Source organism: Artemia franciscana, chromosome 8 (assembly GCF_032884065.1).
Source record: "Artemia franciscana chromosome 8, ASM3288406v1, whole genome shotgun sequence".
NCBI classification, from domain to species: Eukaryota; Metazoa; Arthropoda; class Branchiopoda; order Anostraca; family Artemiidae; genus Artemia; species Artemia franciscana.
In genome coordinates this window covers 45,232,295-45,248,273 of record NC_088870.1, presented here as the reverse complement: position 1 = coordinate 45,248,273, position 15,979 = coordinate 45,232,295, and positions in this window count along the sequence as shown.

Genomic DNA, 15,979 nt, shown 5'->3' with positions numbered 1-15,979 from the left:
CCATTATTTTTTTTTGTCAAATTAGAGGTCATACAATAACAGAAGGAGACTCACGCGGGCGATAATTTTAAATTCTAGTGTCTTTTAAAAGCCACAAAAAAAAAAACTCAGAGCAATTTAATGCTGCAAAATCGTCATGTTCCCTAAAATAATTTAGTATAAATAATAATAATTGTTATACGAGTAATAATAATAATAATTATTCATATATTAATGCTAACGGCTTTAAAAACATTACATAGGTCAGCTTGAGTTATGAAGAGAGCTCTGTGGATTTTACTAGCCATTTATCAAACAGTTCGTGGTAACGAATCAAACAGTTCGTGGTAACGAACTGTAAGTAAGGAGCGACACGGCTCAATAGTAAACGAAACTCTAAAAAACGGAATTTGATGCTAAAAGATACATAAAAAGAATCGAATTTTCATGCTGATTCTAGATATATAAGTTTTATCAAATTTAATCTTTGTCATCAAAAGTTACGAGCCTGAGAAAATTTGCCTTATTTTGGAAAATAGGGGGAAACACCCCCTAAAAGAAATAGAATCTTAACGGAAATCACACCATCGCGTTCAGCGTATCAGAGAACCCTATAGCGAAAATTTCAAGCTCCTATCTACAAAAATGTGGAATTTCATATTTTTTGCCAGAAGAAAAATCACGGCTGAGTGTTTATATGTTTTTTTTTGTTTTTTTTTCCCAGGGGTCATCGCATCGACCAAGCAATCCTAGAATGTCGCAAGAGGGCTCATTCTAGTGGAAATGAAAAGTTCTAGTTCCCTTTTTAAGTGACTGAAAAAATTGGAGGGCACCTAGGGCCCCTCCTACGTTCATTTTTTTCCAAAGTCAACGGAACAAAATTTTGAGATAGCCATTTTGTTCTGCATTACTGCGGAAATTACTAGAAAAATTACTATAATTTAAACAAGTAAAAAAAATTGTTGAAACCGTGATTCATGTTTAAATTCCCACAAATTCTTGGGATTATGAAGATTTATATATTTTTCAATTGAGAAAATGTAGTTCTCAACGTAAATAGTTTTATTAATCAAAATTGTTTCAGATTTCAATTGTAGACTGAAATTTCTTGAGTATCATGTTAAATATTATTATGTTGCCATTTAAAGTAACTTTGTGTACAAACATTTTTATACGCACGCATAAATTTATGTGCAAACTTAATTTTGCTTATAATTAATATTTTGGAGAGATGAAAGAATTATAAGAACTTTATAATCTCTTATACCTTATGGAATAGTTACAGTGTAAAAGAGAAACACATTTTTTGGTCTTTCTAAATAAATAAGTAACAGAAAGAATGAAATCTTAATATCCTGCTTGGCAAAGTAACATCTATAATATGATTACTTAGGATTTTGTTAGGAAATTGACAATTCCATAAAACTTGATGATAAGTCTATCGCTGAGCGAGAGAAGGACAAATTCTGGCTTACGTCGTTGAGTTTCGTCCGTGGCTGCTATTAAGAATTTATGAGCGGTTGGGATGAGATAAATGTAATCCGAATGGTTGTGGAAGCGTTAATTCTGTGAGTTTTCTGATTGCCATTGGTAAAACGTAGGTCTTATATTCACGTAACGTTAATTAGGCCTGTCACCGTTAGTGAATCATCACCAGATATGTTGGTTTCACACGTAATTCAGTAAACAAATAAGAATTCCAGTTCGAGTTTCTCAATCCAATATTTGGTTTCGCCACAGCTTGGAAATTCAATAATGATTAGGGAATTAATAAGGTCCTACATATTCAATTCTGACGATTTTCCGTTTGTGAAATTCTAATTTCTTGAAAAAAATTACAATTTTTTTTGTTGAATTTCAAACAGTATTTTTTACGGTGTTATTCGCAATATTATCCCCTTGATGATGATGCTGGCCCAGGAGGTATGTGTCCTTGTCCCCTTTTTTAGGAGTATGGGAGTGACCAGGAACATTTTCTGAATAATTACCAAAGTTAAAGAATTTAAGAAATTTTTTTGTGTGTCAGTGGGGATGGACCTGACATCCCCACATCTAGAGATAATTATTGCGGATGGAAAGTTTGTATATACTTTCCAGCTTGTATATATTGATTCTTATTGTTCATTGTCTTCTAACCGCAAATAATGTGGGCCTCTTCTCGATGTCAAGACGTCACTATAGCTTCGATACAACCACCCTGAGAAAATATAAATTGTTTCTTAAAGTTGTGACCTTTTAAATCGTTTTAGCGACCAGAAATGTCAATATGCCAGTAAAAAAAAACAACTACGTAACTGATTTTGAAGCCGGGCTCTGGCACTCGCCATGTGGTAGGCTTGTATATATTCATTTTAGTTGTAAGTAGCAACCTCTAAATGAGTCACCTTCGTTCGCTGCTCTTTCCCTGAGAAATGGAGGGCGCCCAAGGGAATACACAATGTTGAAGGGTCCAATGATTTTTTCAATAGTTGCGTTGTCTATGGCATCTTTGCTGGTTTGTACTGGGTTTTGTGCCACATTTTATTGGCGTGCAAGATAGTGATGGTGTTCTTCTTGTAACGTAATATTTCTTTCTTCTTAACTTTTATTTTTGACTCGCTCTGATTTTTCCTGTCACTTGTCATCTTACAGCACAATTCTTTGTTCTTCACTCCATCTTTGACGCGTTCTGATACTCATTTTCCCGCTATCGCTTGTAATTGTCGTTGCTGCTTATCTTCTAACCGCATCTTTCTTTATTCTCGCTGTGGCGTATCTTTTAACCGCATATTTGTTGGCTCTTTGTTTTTTTTTATTTTTAATCTTTTTCTACTCTTTGTTGTCGCATGTATTGTAACCAGATATGTCTTTGCTCTTCACTTTTGTTTTATTCGTGTTTTAATTCTTGCTGTCGCTTATCTTCGAACTGGATATTTCTTTGGTCTTCACTTTTCTTTTTCAATCGTTGTAATGTTTCTGCTGCAAGTATTCTGACTGTATATCTTTTTCTCCATTTACGTTTATTAATACTTTAAATATTTTTTTCAATACCTATTGCCTTAGCTGCTCGGTTTTATCGTATCATTTGTTATGTAGACTAAAACTTATTAAAAGATCTTTTGTAAATAGTCTAATTAATTACACTTGGTATTCTATACTCAACTCATGTTCCTTTTGTGTTGTTCTATCCGTCATAGATATAAAAATAACCTGGGGGGTATAAAATATAATCATAGATATAAAAACAAACAAACACTCCTGGGGGATAATGTAATTTATTCTTCTGAAACGTGCTTATAAATATGACATACATCATATTAATTTTCATGTCAATCATATGTTTCCTGTGTACTTTTGCCTCAATCATAGACACTGAAAACGACACAACCACTTCTGAGGCAAATATGACATAGGTATGCTTTTCAAATGTATTTATAAATACGTTACTCACATGAATCTTTTTTTTCCAAAATTAAGGCGCAACCTAACTACCAAAAATTGCATAACGGTAGTTGGAGCCCTTTTTCAGTAAAAACTGAACTCCCAGTTTTTCGTAATTTTTAAAGATGTATAGTCTATGCTTGTTTAAATTTCCATAGGGAAACTGGTATTTTCCTGGCTTACCCTCATGGTGGTGTAGTGGAGCTAACCGTTTCTACCGATCGGAGTCTAAGTTCAACCTCGCTCGCCGCAAGGGAAACTCCCAATATTACATATGGATAGTCATTTGAATTACTATATCACAACTTTTATCTATTAGAGTTGTCCTGTGGTGGCACAGTGGGTTTGACCTTAGTTTGGTAATACGGGACCCAGATATCGAATCATGCTGCAGCAATGCTCTGCAGGGCCGACGCAGGGACCTTAGTAGTCGAGAAGCGTCGTTAATCTGATACAATACAATACAATCTATTAGAGTTCCGATCATTAAAACAATTTCCTTGCTTTGTGAAAATGGTCCAGCTCTTATTCCCAATATTCTCCCCTACATGTAAATTTCTGGATGCAATCTTAGTTAAAATAATTTTCCAGATATGAAATTATAAATAGAAAGAGCATTCATCATTTAAGCATTTATTCCACTCATATCATGAGTAGAACATGACACTGAAATATTACCAGGTGAATCAGTGCACGCTAGACTATTTCAGATTTCAATCGCTAGATTCCTGCAATTACGAACAGCTAGCGTGTTGACATCAGTATTACTTGATATTCCTGTAATTATACAATCGCATGCCACACTAACCAACAAAGATCAGTCTTAGGGAAAAGCCGAAATATCTATTTTTTTATTGTTTAATGGATAACACTGCAAGTATTCATTCTATGTAGTCCAAATATACTCGGTGGATGATAGGTAGAAGTTTCAACATATTGCATACAATATATTGCATTACCATAATATAGAATATATACATATATATATATATATATATATATATATATATATATATATATATATATATATATATATATATATATATATATATATATATATATATAATATATATATATATATATATATATATATATATATATATATATATATATATACATATATATAGGCTAAATATATGTATATACTTGTAATATGTTAAAATATGCGATATAGATTCACATGCCATACTAACCAACCAAGATCAGACTTAGGAAAAGCCGAAATATTTATTTTTGTATTATTATTTGATGGCTACCCATTCAATAGAACGAATTCGCCGAGTTGATTTGGTCAATATAGACCAAGTGAACTAGACCAAGTTGCATTAAGGAATCAGATTTTTTTTTTTTTTTTTTACTGAAAGTGAGGAGTAACATTAAAATATGAAGCAAACAGAACTTTAGTTGTGCATGAGGAGGCCTGCCCTATGCGCTAAAGTTTAAAGTTCTTAGAAAATAATTCTCATTCAAATACAACAGCCGTTGTGCTTGAGCAGTCTTTCTTAAGGAAATGTGAAAAAAAAAAAATCAAACTTTAGCATAAGGAGCAGGGGATTGAGGAAGGGGCAAACCCCCTCATATACGGGGTAATTTGTTCTTTTTGGATTTTAATGTTGCTTCTTGGTTTAAGTTGAAAAAAATTCATTAAACTTATCTTCTGACCGTTTTTCAAATCATTTCAGGAAATTCCTTTCCTCACCCCTCTCCCGGTTTAGATTTTCCCAAGTAAAATTATCCCCGGAATTGTTCCTCCTCACAGAAAATCCTCTCCCTGGAATAACCCCCCTAAGAATTACCACCCCTAAGAAAATCCAATTATTTTCTAATAGCAAATCTGTGTGTGAGCAAAGGGAAAAGTGCATAATTTACGACCCTTTCCCAAGGGACTATGGGGGCACGCCATCCCCGAATACACAGTTATTGTACTTTTTGAATATGCTGAATCAAAAAGCTTCCTCGAAATTTTGGTCGAATGTCTGTGCGGAAAAAAGGGCGTTAGAGGTGGACTAGTTGCCATCTAATCTTTTCGGTCAATTAAGAAGGACACTAGAACTTTTTATTTATCTCCGAAGGATCCCTCTTCTGATTTTCTAGGACCATTAGCTTGATATGATCACCCCTGGGAAAAAACATAAGAACAACATGCATCCGTGATCTTTCTTATCGCAAAAACTACAAAATTCCACATTTTTGTAGATAGGAATTTGAAAACTATACAGCAAGCTTTTCTGACCTGATGAATCTGTTGGTGTCATTTTCATTAAGATCGCTTGTCATTTTGGGGGGCTTTCCCCCTTTTTCAAAATTCAGGCCAAATTTCTCAGGCCTGTAGCTTTTGATGGGTCAAATTAAGCTTAATGAATTTAAACATTTAGTATTAGCATAAGAAACCCGATTCTTTTGATGTATCAGTTCTTATCAGAATTCCTTTCGTTAGGATTTCAGTAACTTTTGGGCCGAGTCGCTCCATATATTCAGTTCGTTATCACGAACTGTTTGATTTCTTAATGAAACAGTTTTTCTTTTCACTGTCATTTGTCCATTAAAAGATAATCAGCCACGATTTAAGAAGAATAAATATCTTATAAAGTTAATTAGTAACCTAGTGTAACCTAACCTTACCCCCCCCCCTAATGTACATATATATAGCTTAAATTATACAAATTCAATGCATTCTGTCACCCGTTATTTGTTTTTGTGGCTGTGAAATCAGTTTTCATACATTGTACATTCAGCAAACTTCTCGAATATGTTCTGAATAATACAGGAGTATCAGCCATTATATTGACTTTGGTTTTCTCGCAGTCTCCATAACCTCCCACCGCTCAAAACTCTTTTTGATTTCTTTCTAGTTTCCAATTTCTGCCTAAGGTCCAAATCCTCAGCGCGTGCGAACAGTTTGTTTATGATAACAGAAAACCATAAAGGGATGCTTTGAATCTCTAATAATCGCATTGAAAATCCCTAATAATCCCTTGGTAAAAAGGCGCTTGCAGTTGTCCCCTCTTTTCAAAAGTCAAACGCCTTCACAATAGCCTGTTTATAGTCTATTGCCATAATCCTTATTCAATGACGCTTCAGCATATGTAAATAGCTTATTGTTGGTAAGGAAAGATTACTAGGGTATTATAGGATTGAGAGGATTGGGAATAAAGAAAAGGCAATAATTTAATTTAGCGTGAGAAAATCTACAAGAGGATACTTTCATATTAGAAAGATATGAACGATTAAAGGAAAGGAAAAAAATAATAATCGCTAGGCCACAGTGCCTGCTAAAATTTTATTAGGGGAAGAGGCCTTAGGAGATTATATTTCATTGGAAAGTATTCGATTAAATTAAGACTTTTCATTTTAAAACTAGTAGTGGTCTTCAAGGGGGAAGGGTAGTGGAGTGTTGCATCTCCAAGTTGGGGCGATAAAGTCATTTAGAGAGGTTCGATATAATGGATAATTTCAAGTTTAGGTGTTTTTAGTAACTCATTAAGAAGAAAAAGTTTCCCTGCAGTAGAGTACCTACTGATACTTTGTGGGCTCCACAGTACTAGAGCCTGGTCTGATGTGCCAAAGGTTATGCCAAAGCTCAAATTATACAGCTTAGCAGCTTAATCGAATTCCCAGCCAATCACTCATATGACGTAATAATACTTCTTAATTTTAAAATTATAAGCAGCGCAAAAGCACTGCGTATGTAAAAAGCTAAGTGGGCACAATCTGTTATGATTTTTTTTTCACCAAGGCACCTTTTATGGAAGCAGCTGCGGCAAAGACTTTGAAAGGGGCTCATTTAATTGTAAGTACTACTACTGCTGTTAACACTAACATTAATAAGGCTAATGGTATTAATGAGGAACTTTCAAGTACAGTTAAGGGAGATGGTGGGCTAAGTCAAAACATATTATGTGCATGCAGGTTGTCAACAGGGCGCATCAGAAATACTTTAAAAACTGCTTCAAGTATTAAGTTGAAACCACCAGGACATGAGGACGGGATGTCGTACTAGACCGAACAATGTGAATGCCATTAGCCTATTACTACTAATACTACTACTGCTATCTTTAATCTTAATTCTATTGCTCCTACCAGTATTTCTGCTAGGGTGTAGGATATACTTTAAAATAGGGTATAAAACAGAAACTTTTATAGGAAGTTTATGATGCTTTAAAACTAAATCAAAAGACACTATGTGTATGCTGGTTACCATGAATACATCAAAGCAATAGTTCAATACATCAAAGCTTTTGAAATTATGTTAAGTTTTATTTTTTACGAAAACTTAAGGAGGACTAAAAGAGAATTAAACAATACCGCATGCCACATAGTGTTTCGTATTAAAATGTACCCATATGTAGCCTACCATAATAAAAATTTTTAAGTTTTTGAAAAAAAGCTAAACAAACTCTTATTCTTATAGAAAAAAACGAAAAGTTTTAAGATATTCTTTTCTTTTTCAATGAAAAGGACTATAAAAATAAAAACATATAAAATTAACTTAAAAGGGCTTTTCCACAAAATGAGTTTTTCAAAGAAGTGTAATGAGCTACATTAACCTAAAAAGGAGCACAAATAAAATTCAAATAATTTCCCATTAAAGGGAAAATACCATAACTCACTATAATTAAATAAATAAAACCAAAAACGAAAACCTGGTACTCGCCCCCTTCCGGATATAGTCTTGCCCACAGGCCTCCCTTTTCCTCATCACTTTTGCTCCAACAACTTTCATTATTAATATACGAAACTGAAGAAACACAAAAGATCAAATATTAATCGTCTTTTTCATGAAATAACAAATTTTCTTCTCATTATTCGCCATAGAGCATGCATTTTATAACGATATCAATTTAATGAAAGCAATATTATGAAAACAATATTACGAAATGAGTAGAGCCTGACAGGTGACAAACAAAAATGAAAGAAACCATAGTGATCATAGTCAATACTTTTTTTTTTTGAGGAATACTACTCACTATGCTAATCACTATTTAAGGACAAACACTTGCTTGGTGGAATAGCCTCAGGTGCCTGTTGCCTGAAGTAACACGGTCATTTTCTGGGTCAAGTCTAGGTGAAATCTAAAATAAACTCCACTTGGGTGACGTCTACTGTTTTCTGGATGAAGTCTGGAATAGACTGTGGCCCCTTAGAAAAATAAATGCTAGAAAAAATCGAAAAACATTTTTAGATTGCTAATTTTATATTCGTTTTTTAAATGCTCTTTAAAAATGTTTTAAATATTTTAAATAATAAGTATGATTTTTTTTCACGTTTTCACCAATTCATCCCCAGCCTTTCTAATCGTCTCATCTAGCCCTAAGGTATATAAAAAATAACTATAAAGCGATAGAACTATTGCTCATTAATGTGCAGCAAACATTAATGAATGACATTTTTTTCATTTCTTATCCTCATATTTTTTTTCACTTTCCTCATTTTCACGGGTTTTTCCTCGTTTTTATCCGTTCTTGAATAATTATTAATCAATTACTATTGTAGCTTTTTTATATATTGTAGGACTATATGAGACCCTTAGAACAGAGGAGGGCTGGGGATAAATAGTCAAAAATGCAATTCAACATAAAACTAAGGATATAAAAGTTTCCCTCTTTTTGTTCTATCACATCTCCTTCGTAAGAGTATCACATCTTCTTCGGTATTCCGGACCTTTATGAGTTTTCTGACAAATATAGGCAAATTGCTATTTACTCTGGTGCAAGCGCTGATCTCAAGGGTTAATTTGATACCCGATGCTGCGAAACTAAAGCCTAAAATGAACAATATACACCAAAGTTAGCTGATTTCCTTGTTAAGGTTGTCCTCAATCAGAAAAAAAAGAAGAAGCCCCGAAATAAATGAGCACACATTCGCTTAAATCCGATAATAGGATACTCAGTGAAAATCTTGTTCTTGGTTCGATTAACAATAAAAACGGAAATTATAGTGTCATACCAGTAGTCAAAGCCCTATACCTTCCATGAGGCCCATACGGGTTATACTATTGGAGCTACTAGCCCCGCAGGAAGATGTTACGCAAACCTGGGTCTTGCACAACACTGCATTACGCCTGTAATGGTTTAGTAAACCTGTTTGTTACTTAATAGGAATTGTTTGTTTGCTTATGCAAATGTTTTCTTCAGGATTTCTACGGTTGTTATTTTAAATGTTTAAAAACCCAGGGCCAGATTACACGTTCAGATCCCGCTAATCAAGATGCAAACGTAGGCTTTACATCTCAGTTTTTTTGCTTGTTTAAAAACCTACGGATGTAGGGAAAAACTTCCAGGGCCCACCCGAGTAGGGACATAGACCAAATTGATCATACCCCATTCACAGAAGTTTTTTCTGATTTACACACAAGGCTGTTATTTTCGTTGGTATTGGCAGACAAAGCAATTTCTCACTCAAAACTTAAGGATATGGGGGAAGACTTTCAGGGCCCATCAGTAGGGAACCTTCAAGACACCAGGGCCCTAGCAGTCAATTCCAACGGGGCCCTAACATCCAATCCAGACGGATAGCTAGCATCCAATTTCACCTGGGGACCCTAGGATCCAGTATCACTCGGGGCATAGCAAGCACTTTTAATGGGGTCCTAGCAAGCAATTCCAACAAGGGCCCTAAAAAGCAAATCTAAGGGGATTCCTAGCGAGCCATTTCAACGAGGGTCCCAGCGAGCCATTCCAACGGGGGCCCTAGCTAACAATCCCAACAGAAGCCCTAGTGAATTCCACCTGGGGCCTAGCATCCAATTCCACCAAGCGCCCCATTAGTCAATTCTGACGGGGGCCCTAAAATCCTATTCCACTGGGTCACTTGCATCCCATTCCAAGGGGATAGGGCACCTGTCAAGTGGGGAAGATTGTTAAAAAACCTAAGAATAAGAAAACCTATTCCACTGGGTCACTTGCATCCCATTCCAAGGGGATAGGGCACCTGTCAAGTGGGGAAGATTGTTAAAAAACCTAAGAATGTGGGGGACAACCTTCAGGGCCCGCAAATCAAGATGTAAACACCGGCGTTATGTCAGAGTTTTTTCATTGATTGTTCAAAAACTTAAGGATGTAGGGGAAAACTTTCCCGCCAATCAAGATGCAAACATAGGCATTACATCATAGTTTTACATTGATTGTTTGAAAGCCTACGATGGCCTGGAAAAATCTTCAGGGGCCTCACAAGTAAGGACACTGTCCAAATTGATCATAGCCCATTCAAATAGGTTTATCTACTTTACCCACAAGGCCTTTGTTTTCGTTGTTGATAAGAGACAAAGGATTTTCCCGCTATGTAATGAAATTTCAAGAACAAAGACAAACACGATTATACAAGAGTTTGTTTACGCAGTACTATAGTACACCTTTTTATTGTGTAATGGAATAGAGAATGTTTTTTATGTTGGGAATGATGTAATCTTGCGTGACTTACTAGATTTATTGAGAATGGCGTAACCTTACGTGACTTGTTAGAGTTCAGGAGACCCGTTGGGAACCCCCGTTTGTAACTGTGGACGGTACACACATAGGTCTTACATAATGATTATGCACACGTGAGTTCTGCACAATGACGATTTATACGTCAGATGTTACGTAATACTTTAGGAGAGGTTTTTCTTCAAGATGTAATTTTCTTCAACACGTTTTTTCTTCAAGGCGTTTATTTTTCGTTGAGATTTTTCTTCAAGATTTTTTATTAATAGAGTCTTTTAATCTATTGGAACTTGAATGTGCTATTAGAGCTGAAATAAAACCAAGAGTATTCTTATCGCTTGGACGAATCTTGAACGACCTTACCTGTGTACACATATGTTTTATTAATTAACAAACTTACAAACATTATTAAAACACATTAATCTTAGGGCACTGAAATCAATGTTATAAAGATTGGAAAGAGATAATTTCAACTAGAAAGTCGTTCATTCAAAGATTCTCAACATATATGCTGAGAAATGCACCATAAGTGTATCCACAACATCAAAAATGTAATACTACACGAAAACCATTACTTTAATCGATAAATCTAAACCCGTTGAGAGGTGGGTGAGATATTAGAGGTAAATTCAGGGGGGAAACAAGATATATGATTTACTTCCTTATTTTTTTCATTCTTTGTTGGTATTATTTTTGCTCAGCTCCCAACCTGTAGCACACTATGGTTGGTACATGGCACCCTCTGGTATATATTACCATTTCTATAGCATTCTCAGATGTTTTTATGATAAAAATATGTTTTAAATCTATTGATTTGTGATTTCACAAGCCACCCCCCAACGTGCCAGTCCATGGCAATTCACGCCATCGTGACGCACTATGGCTGCCACATGACAGCCTCTCGCACCCCTAGTCATTCCTAAGGTATTCTCAGATATTTTCATCATAAAACTACGCTTTAAATCCACTGGTTCGTGTTTTCGCAATCCACCCCCGGCGTGATGCCCCTTATTGTAATTCACGCAACCGCGGCAAACTTTGATTAGCACACATTATCCCTTGCCACCCTGGTTCTGTGTATTTGCGTGTGTTTATTTATGCCTCTCTCTCCATGTATTTGTGTCTGACTGTGTGTTTGCCTCTCTCTGTGTCTTTCTTTGAGTGTTTGACTCTGTGTGTTTGTGTGTGTTTATGTGTCTCTCTCTCCGTGTCTGTGTGTCTGACCATGTGTTTGCTTGTCTCTGTATCTGGCTTTGCGCGTTTGTTTGTTTGACTCTCTGTGTTTGAGAATGGTTTTTGTCTCTCTCCCTATCTCCGTGCCTGTATGTCTGACTCTGTGTTTGCCTGTCTTTGACTCTGTCTTTGTGTGTTTGTGTGTCTGACTCTATGAGCTGTGTGTGCTACAGCCACTAAAACTGGAAGCTAAATAAATTGTCCTTCAATACTTCCAGATGACTTCACTATCTCCTAATTTTCAGTCGATTGTGGTTTGGCTTTCTCCAGATCAGAACCATTGTTTCATGCTGTAAAATGGTAAAAAAACTAAACTTTTTTGGAGTGCATCCTCTTTTGCAGCTCAAAACCTGATATAGAAGTTTAAGTTTACATTCAACATTACAATTTCTGAAAATTTTAATTTTATTCTATTTTAGGTGCTGATATCTCACGCGTTGAAATTGCACGGTGTTAAAGCCACTAAAACTGGAAGCTAAATAAATTGGCTTTCAATATTTGCAGATCACTTCTGTCCTCATAATTTTCAGTCAATTATGGTTTGGTTTTCTCCAGATCAGAAGTGATATCAAACAGTTCGTGGTAACGAACTGTAGTAAGGAGCGACCCTGCTCAATAGTAAACGAAATTTGATGCCAATAGTTACATTAATTGCATTTTAATACTGATTTTAAATATACTAAAAGATACATCAAAAGAATCAGATTTTCTTGCAGATTTTAAATATATAATTTCAAGCTCCTATCTACAAAAATATGGAATTTTGTATTTTTTACCAGAAGACAGATCACGGGTGCGTGTTTATTTGTTTTATTTTCCCAGGGGTCATCGTATCGACCAAGTGGTCCTAGAGTGTTGCAAGAGGGCACAATCTAACGTAAATGAAAATTTCTAGTGCCCCTTTTTAAGTGATAAAAAAATTGGAGGACACCCAGGCCCCCTCCCACGCTCATTTTTCCTAAAGTCAACGGATCAAAATTTTGAGATAGCCATTTTGTTATGCATAGTCAAAAACCATAATAACTATGTATTTGGGGACGACTTACTCCCCCACAGTTTTTGGGGGAGGGGCTTCAAGTTATAAACTTTGACCAGTGTTTACATACAGTAATGGTTATTGGAAAGTGTACAGACGTTTACAGTGGGATTTTTTGGTTTGGGGTTGGAGTTGAGGGGAGGGGACTATGTGGGATGATCTTTCCTTGGAGGAATATGTCGTGGGGGAAGAGAAACTCAATGAAAAGGGCGCGGGATTTTCTAGTGTTACTATAAACAAAAAACAATGAAAAAATAAACATGAAAAAGTTTTTTCAATTGAAAGTAAGGAGTAGCATTAAAACTTAAAACGAACAGAGATTATTACGCATATGAGGGGTTCTAAAAATACTTTAGCATATAGAGCGAGGTATTTAGGAGGAGATAAATACCTCACTCTTTATGCTAAAGTATTTTTAGTAATTTCAACTATATAGTCTACGGCCTTTCTGATTCAGGGGCCATTCTTGAAGAAGTGGGACAAAACTTAAGATTTAGTCTAAAGAGCGAGGTATTAACGAGGGGACAAACCCCTTCATATACATAATAAAAATATAAAAGTTTGTTATGTAAGTTAATTTTTAAGTTACGTATATTTTTTACTAATAAAAACGTTTGTTAAAAATTAGAAGTTCTAGTTGCCTTTTTAAGTAACCGAAAAATTGGAGGGCAACTAGGCCTCCTTCCCCACCAGTTATTTCTCAAAATCGTCTGATCAAAACTAAGAGAAAGCCATTTAGCCAAAAAGAATTAATATGCAAATATCGTTTTAATAATTTCTGTGCGGAGAGCCAAAATTAAACATGCATTAGTTCAAAAACCTTCAGAAATTAATAAAAAAAATAGTTTTTCAACTGAAAGTAAGGATCGACATTAAAACTTAAAGCGAACAGAAATTACTCCGTATATGAAATGGGTTGTCCCTTCCACAATCCCTCGCTCTTTACGCTAAAGTTTGACTCTTTGCCACAGTTCTACTTTATAAAAGAATTAAAAACTTTAGTGTAAAGAGCGAGGGATTGCGGAGGGGACAACTTATTTCATGTACGGAGTAAGTTCTGTTCGTTTTAAGTTTTAATGTCGCTCCTCACTTTCAGTTAAAAAAACTAGTTTTTTTATCTAATTTAATACTGTAAAATTGTAAAAAACTAAAATTTTCTTCTGCGAACCTCTGTTGCAGCTCGAAATGTGATATAAAAATTTAAGTTTATTTTTGACGCTACTATGTCTGAAATCTTTAATCAATCTGTTTTAGGTGTTGATACTTCACATGTTGAAATTGCACGGTGTTATTGCACAATTGCACAATTGTCTTTGAATATTTCGAGATCGATTCAATCTCTCATAATTTTTGGTCAGTTGTGGTTTGGCTTTATTCAGATCAGAAGTGTTGTTTTAGGCTGTAAATGGTAGAAAAAAAACTTCTCTGAGGCGGAACCTCTGTTGCTACTCAAACAGTATGATATTTCAAGATCGATTTAATACCTCATAATTTTCTCTCAGTTGTGATTTGGCTTTGCTCAGATCAAAAGTGTTGTTTTATGCTGTAAATGGTAGAAAAAAATAAACTTTTCTGAGGCGGAACCTCTTTTGCTACTCAAACACTATTATATTTCGAGATCGATTTAATACCTCATAATTTTCGGTCAGTTGTGGTTTGGCTTTGTTCAGATCAAAAGTGTTATTTTATGCTGTAAATGGTAGAAAAAAAACTTTTCTGAGGCGGAATCTCTTTAGCTACTTAAACAGTACTATATTTCGGGAACGATTTAATACCTCATAATTTTCGGTCAGTTGTGGTTTGGCTTTGTTCAGATCAAAAGTGTTATTTTATGCTGTAAATGGTAGAAAAAAAACTTTTCTGAGGCAGAACCTCTTTTGCTACTCAAACAGTATTATATTTCAACATCGATTTAATACCTCGTAATTTTCTGTCAGTTGTGGCTTGGCTTAGTTCAGATCAAAAGTGTTGTTTTATGCTGGAAATGGTAGAAAAAAATATTTTTCTGAGCACAGTCTCTTTTGCACTCAAAGAGTAATATACTATAGAAATTTAGTTTGATTTTTTACGCTGCAGGGAACCTTGAGACACTCCACACTTAACACCGAAATATCTGCTTAATATATCTGATAAAGCAATTTTGATAGTGCGGCAATGCAAGTACTATGAAAACCACAAGTCTACTCAGAACAGTATTAAATTCAACAATGTCAAAATACCCATTGCTTATTTTTCTGAGCACAGTCTCTTTTGCTACTCAAACAGTAATATACTATAGAAATTTAGTTCGATTTTTTACGCTGCATGGAACCTTGAGACACTCCACACTTAACACCGAAATATCTGCTTAATATATCTGATAAAGCGATTTTGATAGTGCGGCAATGCAAGTACTATGAAAACCACATTACACAAGTACTACCTAACCCAAGCCCGCTAAGTCTACTCAGAACAATATTAAATTCAACAAAGTCAAAATGCTCATTACTTATTTTTCTGAGCACAGTCTCTTTTGCTACTCAAACAGTAATATACTATAAAAATTTAGTTCGATTTTGTACGCTGCAATATCTGAAATCTTTAAGGCCGGACAGTACGATTACAGGAAATTAGCTTTGCGGAAGAAAACATTCTGTAGAAAAAAGGGAAGGTTATCCTTTGGTGAATACAAACGGGTCTAGAAGTCGGTCCTTTACTTGACTCGGCAAAATTTTAGTAGCAAGGTTTCCAGTTGTAACCTGATGTTAAAAGATGAAAGTTTAAATGAAAGATGAAAGTTTTAAGTTAAAAGTCAGGGTCAATTTGCCCCCTGTCCCCCACAAACATCCCCCGGCAAGTTCATGTGAATCCTGATTCCATTTTTTCCTGAGATAATGAAGATGTACTATTT